The sequence below is a fragment of the Scyliorhinus torazame genome, chromosome 9, assembly GCF_047496885.1.
Source record: "Scyliorhinus torazame isolate Kashiwa2021f chromosome 9, sScyTor2.1, whole genome shotgun sequence".
NCBI lineage: Eukaryota > Metazoa > Chordata > Chondrichthyes > Carcharhiniformes > Scyliorhinidae > Scyliorhinus > Scyliorhinus torazame.
In genome coordinates, this window is record NC_092715.1 from 222,488,119 (window position 1) to 222,508,206 (window position 20,088).

Sequence of the window (20,088 nt, forward strand, 5' to 3'; positions counted from 1 at the left end):
ATTTCCACATTAACTTGCCCCCACACTCTACACCCACCCACCCACAAGATAGACAAGCACAGAGGAGTAGGAAGGGGTAAAATCATAAAGAAAAGGGAAACGAGTCTTTGTTTCAGAAGGTGCTTTTTAGCACACCTTTCTTCACAGCAAGCCTGCAGATTAAAGTCTCTATCTGCAGCCTGTAATGGTCTTCCATGTAGAATCCTTCATTCAGGTCTCTGTAGTTTCAGAAATACAGCAGTCCCAGCCTTTCAAGGGAGATATATTAGTTTCTGGTCTTTGCTTTGTGAAATGAAATGAAAACCACTTATTGTCACAAGTAGGTTTCAAATGAAGTTACTGTGAAAAGCCCCTAGTCGCCACATTCCGGCGCCTGTTCGGGGAGGCTGTTACGGGAATTGAACCGTGCCGCTGGCCTGCCTTGGTCTGCTTTCAAAGCCAGCGATTTAGCCCTGTGCTAAACAGCCCCTGTTACTTTACCAGCCAACCAGCCAACCCCTGTTGTACAGCCTGCAATGGGTTTCCTGTAAACTCAGAAGTACAGAATTCACAGCAGCCTTTCTGGAGAGAGAGATAGTATTCTCATCAACCTTTCTGGCGAGAGTTAGAATAGCCTTGTCTCCATACTGCCAGAATCGAAACTGAAACTCTTTAAGACTCTTAAAAGCATTCCACTGGGATAGGATCCAATCAGCACCTGTTACCAGGCAGAGTATGGGCAATTCATTAACACCAGCCAATCAATCGCACCAAGTCCCAACCCCGGGCTGGGTTCTCGCACCCCTGGCCGGTTCAGAGAATTGGTAATTGCGCCGTTTTTTTATGCGACGCCGGTCCGATGCCGTTTCGCCATTCTCTCAATCAGCGAGAACGGCGTCAACGTGATCGGCTCCACACCGCCAGGAGAATCGGCCAAGGGGTAAGTTCAGCGATTCTCCGGCTCCCGTGGATTCTGCGGGCCGGATGGGCCGAAGTCCGAGGCGCCGTTCTAATCTGCAGTTAAAAATCGTCAGCCAATCATGCTGGTTGACGATGAGGGAGAGGAGGTAAGCGGCTGGCGTGTGGGGGTATCAGAGTCAGTCGGGATGGGCACGGCCTGGACTGGGGGCGAGGGGGGGAGGACATCCGTGTTGGGGGGGGGGGGCGTGGGGGCGACATGCCAGCCAGCCTGGAACGGCCCGCCATGGCAGGACGGTGCCAAAACCACGGCCGCCATTGCGGCGGCCAAGCAGATGGGCAACGGCCCCGGGCCCTGGCTGCCTGCATGGCACCGGGCCTTGCCCATGGGTGCCGGAACTCCCAGGGGCCGGACCTCCCAGCCGACACCACCCACTGGTGGGAACGTCCAGGGCCGCACCCATGGCAGCCACCCGTGAGGGCATAGCCATCCAACGATGGCGCTATCAGGAGCGACGAGCAATATTGGGTGGAGCACGGCGGGTGTGGGCAGGGGTCTAGGTACATGCGTGGCTGTGGTACAACCAGCCAACCAGGGCAGACATGTAGCCCATGGTAACTGGCTGTAGAGGGGGCCATGCGCCATTCCGAAACATGTTGTATACCCCCCACCCCCTGTAGATCATAATGTTTGGGCACCAGCCAGCGATGTTGGCCGCCATGGCGGGGGCCACTGCTCTGCATGCAGCCCTGTGGCAGTGTCGGCACAGGCGGCTCAGAGCGGCTGCGGTAGCGGCGGCTGCAACAGAGGGACGTGCTGCAGAAAGCCAGGTGGCACCTGCTCAGGCTGCAGGGCCGCCAGTTTGCCGGGCGCAGGAGGAGGAGTCGGACGACCACCACAACAACGAGGGGGAGGCTCAAGATGAGGATACCGATGTGGATGAGGAGCAGGGAGAGGAGGAGGAGGAGGAGGAGGTGGTGGTAGTGCCAAAGCACCAGAGGAGGCCGATGAGGCCTCGTGTTTACCATCGCCGCATGTCCTTCGAGGACCTGCCGGGCAGGGCATGCAGGAGGAGACTCAGGATGAGTCGGGAAAGTGCCACCCATATCTGCCACCTGATGGCACACCTGGCACCGCGTGGCACTGGGAGAGGACATGCTCTCCCGGTGGCCGTTAAGGTTATGGTGGCCCTAAACATTTCTGCAACGGGGTCGTTCCAGGCACTGAGTGGGGATCTGCCCGCATCTCCCAGCCATCGACGCGCCGATGCCCTGTGTGACATCGCGGACCGGTACATCCAGTTCCCTGTGGGGCGTGCCGACCAGAATGCCCGGGCAGCGGGATTCGCTGCCGTGGCCAGGATCCCCACAGGGTGTGATCGATGGGGTGCATGTCGCCATGCGGCCACCAGCGGAGAACAAGGACGTGTTCATGAACAGGAAGGGGACCCACTCCATGATCATTCAGGCGGACTGTGACCACAGCATGAAGATCATGCACATCTGTGCCCAGTACCCGGGCAGTGTACATGACACATTTATCCTGGCACAATCGTTCATCCCCGCCATGTTCAAGAAACGCCCACCCCGGCTGAGGGGCTGGTTGCTGGGTGACTAGGGTTACCCGGGGCTGATGACGCCTCTACAGAGGCCACAGACCGACGCGGATACCCGGTACAATGAGGCCCAGGCAGCAACCAGGGGTGTGATCAAGAAGGTGCTTTGGCCTGTTGAAGATGCGCTTCAGGTGCCTGGACTGCTCTGGAGAGGCCCTACAGTACCATTCGGAGAGGGTCAGCCGCATTGTTGTGGTCTGCAGCGTCCTCTGCAATGTAGCCCAGCAGAGGGGCAATGTGCTGGAGGAGGAGGAGGCAGAGGAGGAGCCCGCGGAAGTGGACGCCTCTCCAGATATGAGGAGGATGGGGACGAGGGGGGGCAACAGACGCGATATGGGGGCTGGATATGGACAGGAGGCTGCACGACGCCACCGGCTTGGCCAGCGAGCACGCGAGGTGTTCATTGCCGCACATTTCATCAACTAGGGGGGTAGGGGCTCTCTGAGCAGGGGCACTGGCACCACTGTACCGCCCCACCTCACCACCCAGCACCCCCACCTCCCACAACACCCATGAGACGCACCTCCCACACCACCCACCAACCTTAGCTCCCACATCACCACATGCTCAGCACCCTCCACCTACAGCACAACGGGAGGGTCTCACACGATTGCTTGTGGAAGCGGGTGTGACCAATGCCATGGTAAATGATGACAATCTGCTCTGCGATGAGCTGTGAGCTCCAAATCGTTAGCCAATGTCTGACTCATGGCCACAGCTACTCCCTCCACCTGGGTGGTCCCTGTATGCGTTACGGACACTCCATCACATGGACATGTTGAGTAGCTGGCGGCGGGGTGCCGAGTATGGCGGGGGGAAGATTTAGACACACCTGACCTCACCGTTCCACCGACCTTCGACCCCAGCGCCACTCAGGCCCTACCCGACCCCGCGGGCACCGGACATGGCACAGAGGCATCTTGCATTGGTGTAAGAGTGAGTTTAATTGGAACGGTAACATACAAGTGCCCTAGTCCCTATAACTAAACTATGCCCTGCACCCGTGCCAACTTACTCGGTGTCAAAATTCTTGACCTTATGGGCCCTCCCACTACGTCTCGGTGTTTCCCCAGACGATACAGCAGGAGTGGATGTGGACTGTTGAGACTCCTGCCCTGCGACTTCGCTCTCCATCGGCACGCGTTTCCTGGGGCGGCCCGGCTTGGATGGGCCAGGCTGCTCCGCAGGTATTCTGGACGGCTTGGTGTTCTGCCCACTGCCCACCAGATGCACCAGGGACGGAACGGGGGGAGTCCGAGGATCCGCGGTGTTCCGGGACCTCCCTTGCAGGAGTCACCGGGACGGGCCCCAGAACCTCATCCTCCCTCGGGGTGCCAGGTGGCCCTCGGGCCTCTCTATCGGACGGGGGTGCGAGCGGAGACAAGCCCCAAGGCACCACCAACATCTGGCGCTGCCAATCCTGGAGGCCCGCTGTGGTATCGACCAGGGTCTGAACGTTAGTAGCGATGGAGCTCAGGGAGTGGGCCATCCCAGTCTGGGCCTGCGCCACCTCCATCTGGGCATGTGCGACACCATCCAGTATCTGGGCGAGGCCGCCGATGCTCTCAGTGATGGCCTGCTGAGACTGGGCCATGGCCTGCTGAGACTGGGCCAGACTGCGGAGCACGTCTGAGATGTCCAGTTGGCTCTGGCACATGGCTGCCTGTGAGAGAGCAGCCCTGTCCTGGGCCCAGATGTCCCACGCCTTACATAACCTGACCCATGGCCGAAACCTAATTGCCTCCATCGCGGACGCCACCCGTGCGGTGTGGGCCTGGGTGGCAGCTATGACCGGCACCACTCCCTGCTTCTGGACGCGGATGGACTCCTCCACATGCGTCTGCAGCTGCTGGAAGCCGGCCGTCATCCCGTGGTCTAGTCCCTGGGTGTCCATGTGCACCGGGTCTGTGGGTGGGTCTGGAAAGTCCAGGAACCCGGGAACCGTCTGGGCAGCAGCTGGTTGCTGGGGCTGGGCTGCCCTCCAATTGTCCGGCCCCTCGGCTGCTCCTACCTCCACCTGCTGTACCGGTACGGTGTGCACCATTGAGTGTCCCAGAAGCCACTTCGCTAAGGTGCCCAACCGAGGTGATAGTCTCTGCGATGGTGGAGGGTGTGGGAGACAGCAGTGATGCAAAGTCTATTAGCGGGATTCTCCGACACCCCGCCGGGCCGAAGAATCGCCGGGGGGGGGGGGGGGCGTGAATCCCGTCCCCGCCGGCTGCTGAATTCTCCAGCGCTGGGGTTTTGGTGGGGGCGGGAATCGCGCCGCGCCAGTCGGCGGCCATTGCCAGCGGTCATCCTGTCGATTCTCGGGCCTGCAATGGGCCGAGTGGCCGCCCGTTTTCGGCCGGTCCCACCAGCGTAAATCTGCGGAGTCCTCGGGGTGGCACGAGGAGATCTGGCCCCGGGGGGTGCTCCCACGGTGGCCTGGCCTGCGATCGGGGCCCACCGATCCGCCGGGGGGGCCTGTGCCATGGGGGCACTCGTTCCCTCCGCGTCAGCCGGTGTAACAGTCCGCGATGGCCGGCGCGGTGAAGAACCCTCCTGCGCATTCGCTGGGATGACGCCAGCACACGCTGGTGCACCCGCGCATGTGGCAACTTGTGCCAGCCGGCGGAGGCCCTTTGGCACCGGTTGGCACGGCGCCAACCCCGCTGGTGCCGGCCTAGCCCCTGAAGGTGCAGAGGATTCCGCACCTTCCGGGCGGCCTGACGTCGGAATGGTTCACGCCACTCCTCGGCGGCGATACGGCCTGCTCCGCTGGGTAGGGGAGAATCCCGCCCCAGGTCCTGATCGGAGCCAAAGTCAGGGGACTCCTGCCTCGACCCTTGGCCCGATGGTCCTTGTCTTGCCCCCGTCTGAGGGACACTGTCCAGTCTGTCCGTCAACTGTGTCCCCGTCCTCTGTGTCACTATCCTGGCTGTCGTGTGCATCTGTGTCCAGTGTCTCCGTGTCCTGGTTGTTGGTGTCCTGGGTATCGGTCCTCTGTGCATCAGTGTCCTGGGGGTCCGTCCTCTGTGCGTCCGTGTCCTGGGTCCCAGTGTCGGAGGAAGGCCTTCCCTGCCATCTGTCCTCCCCGCTGTGACGTGCATCCCTGGGGGCATCTGGACCTGGCACTGGTCGTGGGAGAGGAATGCCAAACAGGCCGGGATAGAATCATAGAATTATAGAATCATAGAAGTTTACAGCATGGAAACAGGCCCTTCGGCCCAACCAGTCCATGCCGCCCAGTTTTTACCATTAAGCTAGTCCCAGTTGCCCGCACTTGGCCCATAACCCTCTATACCCATCTTACCCATGTAACTATCTAAATGTTTTTTAAAAGACACAATTGTACCCGCCTCTACTACTACCTCTGGCAGCCCATTCCAGACACTCACTACCCTCTGAGTGAAGAAATTGCCCCTCTGGGCCCTTCTGAATCTCTCCCCTCTCACTTTAAACCTATGCCCTCTAGTTTTAGACTCCCCTACCTTTGGGAAAATATGTTGACTATCTACCTTATCTATGCCCCTCATTATTTTATAGACCTCTATAAGATCACCCCTAAGCCTCCTACGCTCCAAGGAAAAAAGTCCCAGTCTATCCAGCCTCTCCTTATAACTCAAACCATCAAGTCCCGGCAACATCCTAGTAAATCTTTTCTGCACTCTTTCCAGTTTAATAATATCCTTCCTATAATAGGGTGACCAGAACTGCACACAGTATTCCAAGTGTGGCCGTACCAATGTCTTGTACAACTTCAACAAGACGTCCCAACTCCTGTATTCAATGTTCTGACCAATGAAACCAAGCATGCCGAATGCCTTCTTCACCACCCTGTCCACCTGCGACTCCACCTTCAAGGAGCTATGAACCTGTACTCCTAGATCTCTTTGTTCTCTAACTCTCCCCAACGCCATACCATTACCTGAGTAGGTCCTGGCCTGATTCGATCTGCCAAAATGCATCACCTCACATTTATCTAAATTAAACTCCATCTGCCATTCGTCGGCCCACTGGCCTAATTGATCAAGATCCCGTTGCAACCCTAGATAACCTTCTTCACTATCCACTGTGCCACCAATCTTGGTGTCATCTGCAAACTTACTAACCATGCCTCCTAAATTCTCATCCAAATCATTAATATAAATCACAAATAACAGTGGACCCAGCACCGATCCCTGAGGCACACCACTGGTCACAGGCCTCCAGTTTGAAAAGCAACCCTCTACAACCACCCTCTGCCTTCTGTCGTCCAGCCAATTTTGAATCCAATTGGCAACCTCACCCTGGATCCCGTGAGCTTTAACCTTCTGCAACAACCTACCATGCGGTACCTTGTCAAAGGCTTTGCTAAAGTCCATGTAGACAACGTCTACTGCACTGCCCTCATCTACCTTCTTGGTCACCCCCTCAAAAAACTCAATCAAATTTGTGAGACATGATTTTCCACGCACAAAGCCATGCTGACTGCCCCAAATCAGTCCTTGCCTCTCTAAATGCTTGTAGATCCTGTCTCTCAGAATACCTTCTAGCAACTTACCTACTACAGACGTTAGGCTCACCGGTCTGTAGTTCCCAGGCTTTTCCCTGCTGCCCTACTTAAACAAGGGCACAACATTCGCCACTCTCCAATCTTCAGGCACCTCACCTGTGTCTGCCGATGATTCAAATATCTCTGTTAGGGGACCCGCAATTTCCTCCCTAGCCTCCCACAACACCCTGGGATACATTTCATCAGGTCCCGGGGATTTATCTACCTTGATGCGCTTTAAGACTTCCAGCACCTCCTCCTCTGTAATATGCACACTTCTCAAGACATCACTATTTATTTCCCTTAGTTTCCTAACATCCATGCCTTTCTCCACCGTGAATACCGATGAGAAATATTCATTCAGGATCTCACCCAACTCTTGTGGCTCTGCACATAGATGTCCTTGTTGATCCTTAAGAGGCCCTACTCTGCCCCTAGTTACTCTTTTCCCCTTTATGTATTTGTAGAATCTCTTTGGATTCTCCCTTGCATTATTTGCCAAAGCAATTTCATGTCCCCTTTTTGCCCTCCTGATTTCCCTCTGAACTCTATTTCGACAATCTCTCTACTCTTCAAGGGATCCACTTGATCCCAGTTGCTTATGTACGTCATATGCCTCCTTCTTCTTTTTGACCAGAGTCTCAATATCTCGAGTCATCCAGGGTTCCCTACTTCTACCAGCCTTACCCTTCACTCTAAAGGGAATGTGCTTACCCTGCACCCTGGTTAACACATTTTTAAAAGCCTCCCATTTACCAGCCGTCCCTTTGCCTGCCAACAGTCTCCCCCAATCTACCTCTGCAAGTTCCTGTCTGATACCATCAAAATTGGCCTTGCCCCAATTAAGAATTTTAACTCTTGGGCCAGACCTATCATTCTCCATAGCTATCTTAAAACTAATGGAGTTATGGTCACTTGTCCCAAAGTGATCTCTCACTAGCACTTCTGTCACTTGCCCTTCCTTATTTCCCAAGACGAGGTCAAGTTTTGCCCCCTCTCTAGTCGGTCCATTCACATACTGAATGAGAAATTCCTCCTGAATACACTCCACAATTTTCCCTCCATCCAAGCCCCTAATGCTATGGCTGTCCCAGTCAATGTTGGGAAAGTTAAAGTCCCCTACTACTACCACCCTATTATTCTTGCAGCTATCTGTAATCTCCTTACATATTTGCTCCTCAATTTCCCGCTGACTATTTGGGGGCCTGTAGTACAGTCCTACCAAGGTGATCTCTCCCTTCTTATTTTTCAGTTCCACCCATATAGACTCAGTGGGCGAACCCTCGGATATATCCCCTCTAAGTACTGCCGTGATGTTCTCCCTAATCAAAAACGCCACTCCCCCTCCTCTCTTACCTCCTGTTCTATCCTTTCCATAGCATCTGTACCCCGGAACATTGAGCTGCCAGTCCTGCCCCTCCCTTAGCCATGTTTCAGCCATAGCTATAATATCCCAGTCCCATGTGCCCGTCCATGCCCTGAGTTCATCCGCTTTGCCCGTCAGGCCCCTTGCATTGAAATAAATGCAGTTTAATGTAGACCTTCCTTGCTCTCTGCCCTGCTTTCTCTGGCCATGCTTTACACAGTCTCCCTTCCTGCCATTTGTTTCTGTCCCCACTGACTTCCTACATCGGTTCCCATCCCCCTGCCACATTAGTTTAAACCCTCCCCAACTGCACTAGCAAACACACCCCCGAGAACATTGGTTCCGGTCCCACCCAGATGCAGACCGTCCGATTTGTACAGGTCCCACCTCCCCCGGTCCCAATGTCCCAGCAATTTGAAACCCTCCCTCTTGCACCATCTCTCAAGCCACGTATTCATCCTAGCTATCCTGTCATTCCTACTCTGACTATCACGTGGCACTGGTAGCAATCCCGAGATTACTACCTTTGAGGTCCTACTTTTTAGTTTAACTCCTAACTCCCTAAATTCAGCTTGTAGGACCTCATCCCATTTTTTACCTATATCGTTGGTGCCTATATGCACCACGACAGCTGGCTGTTCACCCTCCCCCTCCAGAATGCCCTGCAGCCGCTCCGAGACATCCTTGACCCTTGCACCAGGGAGGCAACATACCAACCTGGATTCTCGTTTGCGTCCACAGAAACGCCTGTCTATTCCCCTTACAATTGAATCCCCTATCACTATAGCTCTGCCACTCTTTTTCCCGCCCTTCTATGCAGCAGAGCCAGCCACGGTGCCATGAACCTGGCTGCTGCCACCTTCCCCTGGTGAGCCATCTCCCCCAGCAGTTTCCAAAACGGTAAATCTGTTTTGGAGGGAGATGACCGCAGGGGATCCCTGCACTGCCTTCCTACTCTTCCTCTGTCTGTTGGTCACCCATTCCCTATCTGCCTCAGTAATTTTAATCTGCGGTGTGACCAACTCACTGAATGTGCTATCCACAACTTCCTCAGCATCGCGGATGCTCCAAAGTGAGTCCATCCGCAGCTCCAGAGCCGTCAAGCAGTCTAACAGGAGCTGCAGTTGGACACACTTCTTGCAGATGAAGGAGTCAGGGACACCAGAAGGGTCCCTGACTTGCCACATCTCACAAGAGGAGCATGACACGGGTCTGAGCTCTCCTGCCATGACTTAAACCTGAAGTTAAATTTGAACTACACTACACAGCTAAGAGAAAGTCAGAGAGAAATCACTTACCTGTTACAAGCCAATCACTTACCTGCTAGCTGTGATGTAATTGCTCCTGAGGCTCCCTCACAGGTCTGCTTCTCTGCACCTCCTTAAGATGAGCAACAAATTCCCTTAACTAGTTAATTAATTTACTTAATTAATTGGATTTTTTTTTTTTGGGGGGGGGGGGGGGAAACTCAACCCCAAACACCAAACTCCAAAAAACAAACACAGCCCTCACTCACCTTTTACCTGAACTCAGCCTTACCCAAACTTAGATACACTCTGTTTGCCTCCAGCACTCCGTTTCTATAGGCACTTCAGCCACACATTTTGTATCCTTCCTGATTTACAGTCAGCCAATAGGCCTGCTCCCGAAACTGATCTCTCGAAACTAACAGCTGACCTGCAAGGTAAGGAAGTTGTTAATCAGTACTTACCTCACCCAGGCAGCGACCTTTTAATCTGTCCCCTCTGCCTCGCAGCTCCCGCGCTTTTTCAAACTCCCGCGCTGTTTCCAAGGTCCCGGCTCCCTCTCCCTCCCGAACAGCTGACCTGCAAGGTAAGAAAGTGGTATGATCGTCGGCAGGTCCTGGAAGGCACAAAACAGCATGTATCGTTAGACATGCAGACGTCCAAGAGAAGAAGGTAAAGACGTGACTTAATTTTGAGGCATACAAGGTGATCAGAGGATTGGATAGGGTGGACAGTGAGAGCCTATGCGGAAGGATGTTACAAGTTACAGAGGGACATAGATAAGCTGCAGCGCTGGGCTGAGAGGTGGCAAATGAATTTTAATGCAGAAAAGTGTGAGGTGATTCATTTTGGAAGGAATAACAGGAGGACAGAGTACTGGGCTAATGGTAGGATTCTTGGCAGTGTGGATGAGCAGAGAGATCTCGGTGTCCAGGTACATAGATCCCTGAAAGGTTGTTAAGAAGGCGTATGGTGTGTTAGCTTTTATTGGTAGAGGGATTGAGTTTCGGAGCCTTGAGGTCATGTTGCAGCTGTACAAAACTCTGGTGCGGCCGCATTTAGAGTATTGCGTGCAATTCTGGCCGCCGCATTATAGGAAGGATGTGGAAGCATTGGAAAGGGTGCAGAGGAGATTTACCAGAACGTTGCCTGGTATGGAGGGAAGATCTTATGATGAAAGGCTGAGGGACTTGAGGCTGTTTTAGTTAGAGAGAAGAAGGTTAAGAGGTGACTTAATTGAGGCATACAAGATGATCAGAGGATTGGATAGGGTGGACAGTGAGAGCCTTTTTCCTCGGATGGTGATGTCTAGCACGAGGGGACATAGCTTTAAATTGAGGGGAGATAGATATCAGAGGTAGGTTCTTTACTCAGAGAGTAGTAAGAGCGTGGAATGCCCTGCCTGCAACAGTAGTGGACTCGCCAACACTAAGGGCATTCAAATGGTCATTGGATAGACATATGGACGATAAGGGAATAGTGTAGATGGGCTTTAGAGTGGTTTCACAGGTCGGCGCAACATCGAGGGCCGAAGGGCCTGTACTGCGCTGTAATGTTCTCTGTTCTATGACTGGGTGAGGGAGTGGAGGGGGGATGTGAAGGGGTTCAGTGGGGGGGTGGGGTGATGGGGTGGAGTGGGGGGGGTTGGGATGATGGGGTGGAGTGGGGGGGGGGTTGGGGTGATGGGGTGGAGTGAGGGAGGGTTGTGGTGGTGTGGGGTGTGAATGGGGTGAGGGTGTGGAGGGGGTGGGTTTGTTGTGAGTGGGCAGAGCCAGGCAGGGGAGTCTCACTTGCTGGTGCGCCTCCGACCTGGGAAGTGACAACCTCACGGTCCTCGGCTCCGCCAGCGAGGTCCAGTGCCCTCTACTCGTGGACTGTGAGGGGGTGCAGTACGGGTGGACCCTCTCCGATTCTCTCACGCTCCCTATGGTTGTGGGTGGTCTTATTCTGGGGGGTGCGAAAGCATCAGAGTTAGGTGGTCCACCGCATGCCGCGCAGTTGTTGGCTAAATGATGGTTTGGAAGCACGGGGCACCCTGCCAAAGCAGCTCTCATAGGTGTGTGCAGCCCATGTGTGTCAGGTGGGGGGTTTTGCCCTCCTCCTAGAGGGGGCGTTACTTTCGTATGTGTGGGTGGTAGGGGTTGGGTGCTGCCAGAGACACATCTCGGTGTACTCGCCCTGGTTGCCCTCATCAGGTCATGCATCTTTTTTCAGCACTGTTCGCCGGTCCGTGGGGTGTGCCGCACTGCGCTTACAGCATTGCCCACCTCCCTCCATGTTTGGCGGACTGTGCTGCCCGGGTGGCGGTGGCCCTGTCTGGGGCACAGGACCGCCCTCCTCTCTTCAACCGTGCCCAGCAACGTGTCGCGGTCGTGGTCCCTGACCCTCGGGATGGCACGGCAGACGACGGCCACCTCGTGGGTCTCGGGACTGTGCGCCGCTTGCCTGGAGGGGGCACCATAAGCAACGCGGTGCCGCGCCTTTGAGGCGTCGCACGTATCCGACGCCGGTCTGGCACCACGCCCCCCACGCTTCTCGCGGCGCCTGTGCTGGCCTCATTTGCGAGCCAGAACCCGTCCTCGGAGCGACCCGTTCACGCCGTCGTAAAATACGCCGGCATTTACGACGGCGTGAACACTCTGCCGCGGGATTAAAGAATCCCGACCCCATCTCTCTCTGGTGCCAACAATCTGCAACCCAGCAAAGGCTAGCAAAGTGATCTGCCCTGCAACCTCTGGATTATTCTGCTTAAATTAAAGATATAGGCTGCTTGCCTGAAAGAGACATATTCATTAATCATCCATGGATCAAAAATAACAACAGAAACATAAAAGAGGAAATAAAGGAATAAACAGGAATGACCCTTACAATACTTTTAGTGTTTCTAATGAAGTCTGTGAACGTACATCATTATATCTGGCGACGAGGATGTGATCATGGTGACACAGCCATTTACCCAACACTTGTGCGTATCCTGTTTTATCGAAGTTTGAAAACAAAATTCACCTGGATGCCTGCCTTTGGGTGAATAGACCCATTTGAGATATTGGGACATTGCCAGACTCTGAGGGGCGGACAAAGAGCAGGGGCGAGATTCTCCGACCCCCCCGCCGGGTCGGAGAATCGCCGGGGGCTGGCGTGAATCCCGCCCCCGCCGGTTGCCGAATTCTCCGGCACCGGATCTTCGGCGGGGGCGGGAATCGCGCCGCGCCGTTTGGCGGGCCCCCCCCACGATTCTCCAGCCCGGATGGGCCAAAGTCTCGCTGCTAGAATGCCTGTCCCGCTGGCGTGAATTCAACCACCTCTCTTACCGGCGGGACAAGGCGGTGCAGGAGGGCTCCGGAGTCCTGGGGGGCGATCTGGCCCCGGGGGGTGCCCCCACGGTGGCCTGGCCCGCGATCGGGGCCCACCGATCCGCGGGCGGGCCTGTGCCGTGGGGGCACTCTTTTCCTTCCGCCTTCGCCACGGTCTCCACCATGGCGGAGGCAGAAGAGACTCCCTCCACAGCGCATGCGCGGGGATGCCGTGAGCGGCCGCTAATGCTCCCGCGCATGTGCCACCCGGCAATGTCATTTCCGCGCCAGCTGGCGGGGCACCAAAGGCCTTTTCCGCCAGTTGGCGGGGTGGAAATCCGTCCGGCGCCGGCCTAGACCCGCAAGGTTAGGGCTCGGCCCCCCAAGATGCGGAGGATTCCGCACCTTTGGGGCGGCGCGATGCCAGACCGTTCTTGGCGCCGGTCGGCGGACATCGCGCCAAATTTCGCCCCAGATCTGGATTGACCGGGACAGACAAAAGTATAGAAATGTATTTAAAGAGGGGGGAAATAGCCCTAAGAAGCAAGACCTGTGACTTTGAGTTTAAGGAAAATAGAACTTGGGTTGAAGAGAAAGAGATTTGCTCCAAAGCTTTTAAAAAAAGAAAAGAGAAGGGAGCATAGAGAGCAGTGTTTTCAGTGAAGAAGAAGAAATGCCTCAGGGAGCTGCAGAGAGTTCTTCAAAAGCACGGGAAACTGAAGATCTGAAGCTGTCAGGCTGGTAGCGTTGATGAAGAGGAGCCTGTGGATGTGGTTTATTTGGACTTTCAGAAGGATTTCGCCAAAGTCCCACTGAGAGACTAGCGCGTAAAATTAAAGCACATGGGATTAGTGGTAGTGTATAAAAAAGTGGTTGGCAGGCAGGAAGCAAATACTGCGAATGAACGGGTCTTTTTCCAAATGGCAGACAGTGACTAGTTGGCTACCGCAGGGATTGGTATCGGGACACTAACTACTCACAATAAATATTAATGATTCAGATGAGGGAACTAAATGTAATATCTCAACATTTGCAGATGACACAAAGCTGGGTGGCAGGGTGAGGAGGATGCAGAGATCCTTCTGTGCGATTTGGGCAGGGCTGGTCTAGCACAGGGCTAAATCGCTGGCTTTGAAAGCAGACCAAGGCAGGCCAGCAGCACGGTTCAATTCCCGTACCAGCCTCCCCGAACAGTTGCCGGAATGTGGCGACTAGGGGCTTTTCACAGTAACTTCATTTGAAGCCTACTTGTGACAATAAGCCATTTTCATTTCATTTCAGTTGAGTAAGTGGGTAAATGAATGTCAAATGCAGTATAATTTAGATGAATGTGAGGTTATCCAATTTGGCAGCAAAAACTAGAAGGCAGATATTTATCTGAATAGCCTTAAATTAGGATAGGGAAATGTGCATCAAGACCTGGGTGCTCTCTTACAGCAGTTGCTGAAGGTAAGCAGGCAGGTGCAGCAGGCGTTAAAGAAGGGAAATGGCTATGTTGGCCTTCATAGAGAGAGGATATGAGTACAGGAGCAGGGATGTCTTGCTGTAATTATGCAGCACCTTGGTGATGCCACATCTGGAAAATTGTGCACAATTTTGGTTTCCTTATCTGAGGAAGGATTTTCCTGCTGCAGAGAAAGTGCAACGAAAACTTACCAGACTGATTTTTGGGATGGTAGTATGAGGGGAGATTGAGTCAGTCAGGATAGTATTCACAGGAGTTCAGAAGGTCTCATAGAAACCCATTAAATTCTAACAGGATGACACTGGTTGATGGAAGTAAGATGTTCCCAATGGTGGGATTGTCCAGAACCAGGGATCATGCAGAGAGTGACTGGCTGTGGAATTCTCCACCATAGAAAGCAGTTGAGGCCAAAACATGGTGGGCGGGATTGCCGTCCCGCCAGCTGACCAATGGGGTTTCCCATTGTGGGAATCCCCACGCCTTTGGGAAATCCCCGAGCGTGGATGCGCTGCCGTCGCAATGGAGAATCCTGAAAGCAGAGAATCCAACCCGGTATTTTCCTTTACAAAAATTAGCTTTATATGGCACTTGGGATGAAAGGGATCAAAGGTTATTGGGGGAAGGCGGGATCAGACTATTAAATTGGAATATCGGCCATGATCATAATAAATGCCCGAGAACACGTGAAGGGCTGAATGGCCTCATCCTGCTTCTATTTTTATGTTTCAATGTTTTAATGTTCCATGGTGTTGGTTCCTGCACTGATGGACTGGACACAGGAAAGTTCTGGAAAGAGAAGTCCCCAAATGTTTCAATAAAAAATTAAAGAGTTAACAAAAAAACAACAGTCCCGAGTGGACCATGCTGGATCCCCCATTAAAGCCACACAGGGAAATCGGCTCAGTGGGGAGTGAGAGACAACGGAGTCTCCAAACAACCAAGCAAAAGAAAAACTGCAGAGATCACTGGAAGAGCTTTCCATGAGTGAAAAGAAGTCTTGGAGGTTGGAAGGAAGAGCAGTCATGTTAAATAGCAAAATCATAGAATCATAGAATTTACAATGCAGAAAGAGGTCATTCGGCCCATCGAGTCTAGAACAGAGAACATACAGTGCAGAAGGAGGCCATTCGGCCCACTGAGTCTGCACCGACCCACTTAAGCCCTCACTTCCACCCTATCCTCGTAACCCAATAACCCCTCCTAACCTTTTTGGTCACGAAGGGCAATTTATCATGGCCAATCCTCTTAACCTGCACATCTTTGGTCTGTGGGAGGAAACCGGAGCACCCGGAGGAAACCCACGCAGACACGGGGAGAACATGCAGACTCCGCACAGACAGTGACCCAGTGGGGAATCGAACCGGGCACCCTGGCGCTGTGAAGCCACAGTGCTATCCATTTGTGCTACCGTGCTGCCCGCTTGTGCTACCGTCTGCACCAGCTCTTGGAAAGAGCACCCTACTTCAGCACATTCTCCCCATGTCTGCGTGGGTTTCACCCCCAAAACACAAAGATGTGCAGGGTAGGTGGATTGGCCACGCTAATTTGTCCTTTCATTGAAAAAAATGAATTGGGCACTCTAAACTTTTTTATTTTTTAAATGATAAAATGGTCGTTGAAAAGATACTGAATTTTGGGCAGCATTATGTCGGTTTGGGCAGCATGGCGGTGCAGTGGTTAGCACTGCTGCCTCACAGCACTGAGGACCCATTCACATCTTTTGAGTTGTGGGGGTGAGATCCAAGCAGACATGGGGAGAACGTGCAAACTCCACACGGACAGTGACCCAGGGCCGAGATCGAACCTGGGACCTCGGCAACGTGAGGCAGAAGTGCTAACCACTGCACCGCCATGCTGCCCAAACCGACATAATTTTGAAAACAGTTTTGGAGAGCATTAGGCACAGGAGGAACCCCATCAAGAGACATTGCAGACGATCGTAAAATCTCTACTTGGCTTAGCTAAGAGCAGCTAACTCCACTTGCACCAAGGTTTGAACAAGGGCCTTTCTGCCCATTTACTCAATGAGCCAACAAATAATGGAGGATTAGCTTAAAGCCTGGATTAATTTCTGCAGCCTAGGCACTAAATATATTGAATGATTTCAAATTTCCTGTAAATTCTTTGTATGTCACACTTCTGTGAAAGTAATGAAATTTTGAATATCAAAATTGCATTATGCCAAACCTTCCATGAAGAGAAAAATAACTTCTGCAAATGTTTAAACAGTTTCAACAGCCTTGACTGATACAAATAACAATGGTCCTTAATAAAACATTAAAATGTTCAGCTGTCAGATTTTCAAACAAATAATAAATGCAATTATCTAAATGATTGTCGAAGCTTGTTGACAGGCGTTTGTTTAATTATTACTCAAAGGACCACTGATATCATCCATGGCTCTTGTCTTGCATGTGACAGATTTGTTCAATCACTTGAAAGACATTATCTTGTTCCCTGACTAAACATGAGATTACTGTCCCTGATGTGATGCATGCTTATGTGCTGCCTCAAGGTAAGGTGGATCTATGAAAGTGAAGTATAAGCAGTGATTGATCGAGAACTTAGGAAGGTGAGTGAAGGGTAGTTGGTAAACTTGGCATTGTGAAGGGCGGCATGTGGTGCAGTGGTTATCACTGGGTCTACGGCGCTGAGGACCCGCATTCGAATCCCCGCCCTGGGTCACTGTCCATGTGGAGTGAGCACATTCTTGTATTTCGCCCCCACAACCCAAAGATGTGCAGGTTGGGCGGATTGGCCATGCTAAATTGCCCCTTAATTGGAAAAAAAATGAAATGGGTACTCTAAATTTAAAAAAAAACTTGGCATTGTGTGAGTCTAGTGGTTGAGTTGTAAGGGTGACATTTAAAGAATCATGCACTCACCTTGGCTGTATGTGTGAGGTCACTAAGGCGGGACGTTTCACTCCCCACCTCTCGCCCCGCCCCCATGGTAGGTTTCCCAGCAGTGGAGGCAGCTCGTCATTGGCCACAGGTGGGATCTTCTAGTCCTGCTGAAGTCAAGGGTCATTTACATTGCTTGCTGGCTGCACAGCCAGGGAACCGGCCAAGGGGAGTCGCATTTGGTAGGGCCAGAAGATTCCATTGACGACAAGGGCCTGAACATCCCGGCTTAAATTTTTGTCACCACATCCATGTCTTCGGAGCTACATTGACTGAACTGGCTGAACTGACTCTCTGTTCCCACTGCCTTTGCAGTGTCTGGATGGAAGATCTTCTGCTCTTAGATCCCTCTCCGCATGTCCACCTCCTGCACCTCGGCCTCTAATGCTGCATTAGAGAAATGTAGAACCTGCTTTCTGCCATGTTGTGCTATATTTGTGACTTTGTCCGCTAAACTCACATTTAGAATGAATTTACTCCACTCCAAGTGCATCTGCCCATTAAGAGGTGAAAATTGGCTTTAAGTAGCATAGGTTAGCTTGAACTCACCGAAGCCTCCTATGTTTTGCATCCACTGCTCAGCTGTGCAGCTGCTCATCAGCATGCTAAGCACTACCCTATGCAGAACATGCATGACAAGAAATGTGTGCAGCTTGCATTGGAAGCAATGGATAGGGTTAATCATACATCACAATATCTTCACTCATTATTTTCCCTTATGGTATTAGAACATAGAACATAGAACATTACAGCGCAGTACAGGCCCTTCGGCCCTCGATGTTGCGCCGACCTGTGAAACCACTCTAAAGCCCATCTACACTATTCCCTTATTGTCCATATGTCTATCCAATGACCATTTGAATGCCCTTAGTGTTGGCGAGTCCACTACTGTTGCAGGCAGGGCATTCCACACCCTTACTACTCTCTGAGTAAAGAACCTACCTCTGACATCTGTCTTATATCTATCTCCCCTCAATTTAAAGCTATGTCCCCTCGTGCTAGACATCACCATCCGAGGAAAAAGGCTCTCACTGTCCACCCTATCCAATCCTCTGATCATCTTGTATGCCTCAATTTTGTCACCTCTTAATCTTCTTCTCTCTATCGAAAACAGCCTCAGTTATTCCTAACAACTGATAGAATGACACAACAAGATTTTGCATTTTAAAACTTCCTCATAGAAGGCCTTGAATGCCTCGTTTACTTTCATCGCACTCCGCACCGTAGCTCCCCTTCCATCCTTGACTCCACCTACCTGCCTCGCTGCCATCCTCTTACGGAGCTGGTGTGCCTGCATCCTGCTCGCCTTTTCGCCATGCTCATACGTCGCCCCCTGCGCTTTCCTCCACTGTGCCTCTGCCTTCCCTGTGGTCAACAGGCCAAACTCCGTCTGGAGATTTCACCTTTCCCTAAGTAGTCCCTCTTCAGGGGCCTCTGCGTATCTCCTGTCCACTCTTAAAATCTCCCCCACTAACCTCTCCTTTTCCCTGCCCTCTCTCTTCTCCCTATGAGCCCTGGTGGAGATTAACTCTCCCCTGACCACCGCCTTCAGCGCCTCCCATACTACCCCCACCTGCACCTCCCCATTGTCGTTGGCCTCCAGGTACCTTTCAATGCACCCCCTCACCCTCCCGCACACCGCCTCATCTGCCAGCAGTCCCACATCCAACCGCCACAACGGGCGTTGGTCCCTCTCCTCTCCCAACTCCAGTTCCACCCAGTGCAGGGCGTGATCTGAAATGGCTATGGCCGAATACTCCGTTCCCTCCACTTTCGGGATCAGCGCCCTGCCTAGAACAAGAAAATCTATCCGGGAGTAGGCTTTGTGCATGTGGGATGAAAAAGAAAATTCCCTGACCTGCGGCCAGGCAAACCTCCATGGATCCACTCCCCCCATCTGGTCCATAAACCCCCTATGCACCTTGGCCGCAGTCGGCCTTTCTCCGGTCCTGGATCTGGAGCGATCCAGTGCTGGGTCCAACACGTGTTGAAATCCCCACCCATTATCAAGCTTCCTACCTCCAGGTCCGTAATGCGTCCCAACATACGTTTCATGAATCCAGCATCGTCCCAGTTCGGGGCGTATACATTTACCAATACCACCCCCGTCCCCTGCAACCTTCCGCTCACCATCACGTATCGACCTCCATTGTCCGCTACAATATTCTTGACCTCAAACGACACCCGCTTCCCCACCAATATTGCACTGGTTCTTCGCATCCAGCCCCGAATGGAATACCTGTCCTACCCATCCCTTTCTGAACCTGACCTGGTCTGCCACCTTCAAATGTGTCTCCTGGAGCATGACCACGTCTGCCTTCAGTCCCTTTAAGTGCGCGAACACTCGGGCCCTCTTAACCGGCCCATTCAGGCCCCTCACATTCAACGTTATCAGCCGGATTGGGGGGCCTCCCAACCACCCCCCCCCCCCCCCCCATCCCGCCGACACGCCCTCACCCTCCAGTCCCCCAGACGGGGGGCCCCCGCCCCGGCCACCTCTTCTGTGTCAAATCCCCTCTCGGCCAGTGCAGCAGCAACCCTATTCCCCCCCCCCCCACCCCGCTAGACCCGAGTCTAGCTCTTTTGCTCCCCCCATAACAGCTGACTCCTGCTGACACCGGCTGCCCGCGCCGTCCCATTGACCCCCCCGTGTGGGAATCTCCCCTCCCCAACAATCCGTGTGCGCTCCTCCACTCCCCCCCGCACCACCCCCCCCCCCCCCCCCGCCGTCCTTCCCTAGCGCGGGAAAAAACCCGCGCTTTCCTGAGCCTGCCCCGCCCCCTCT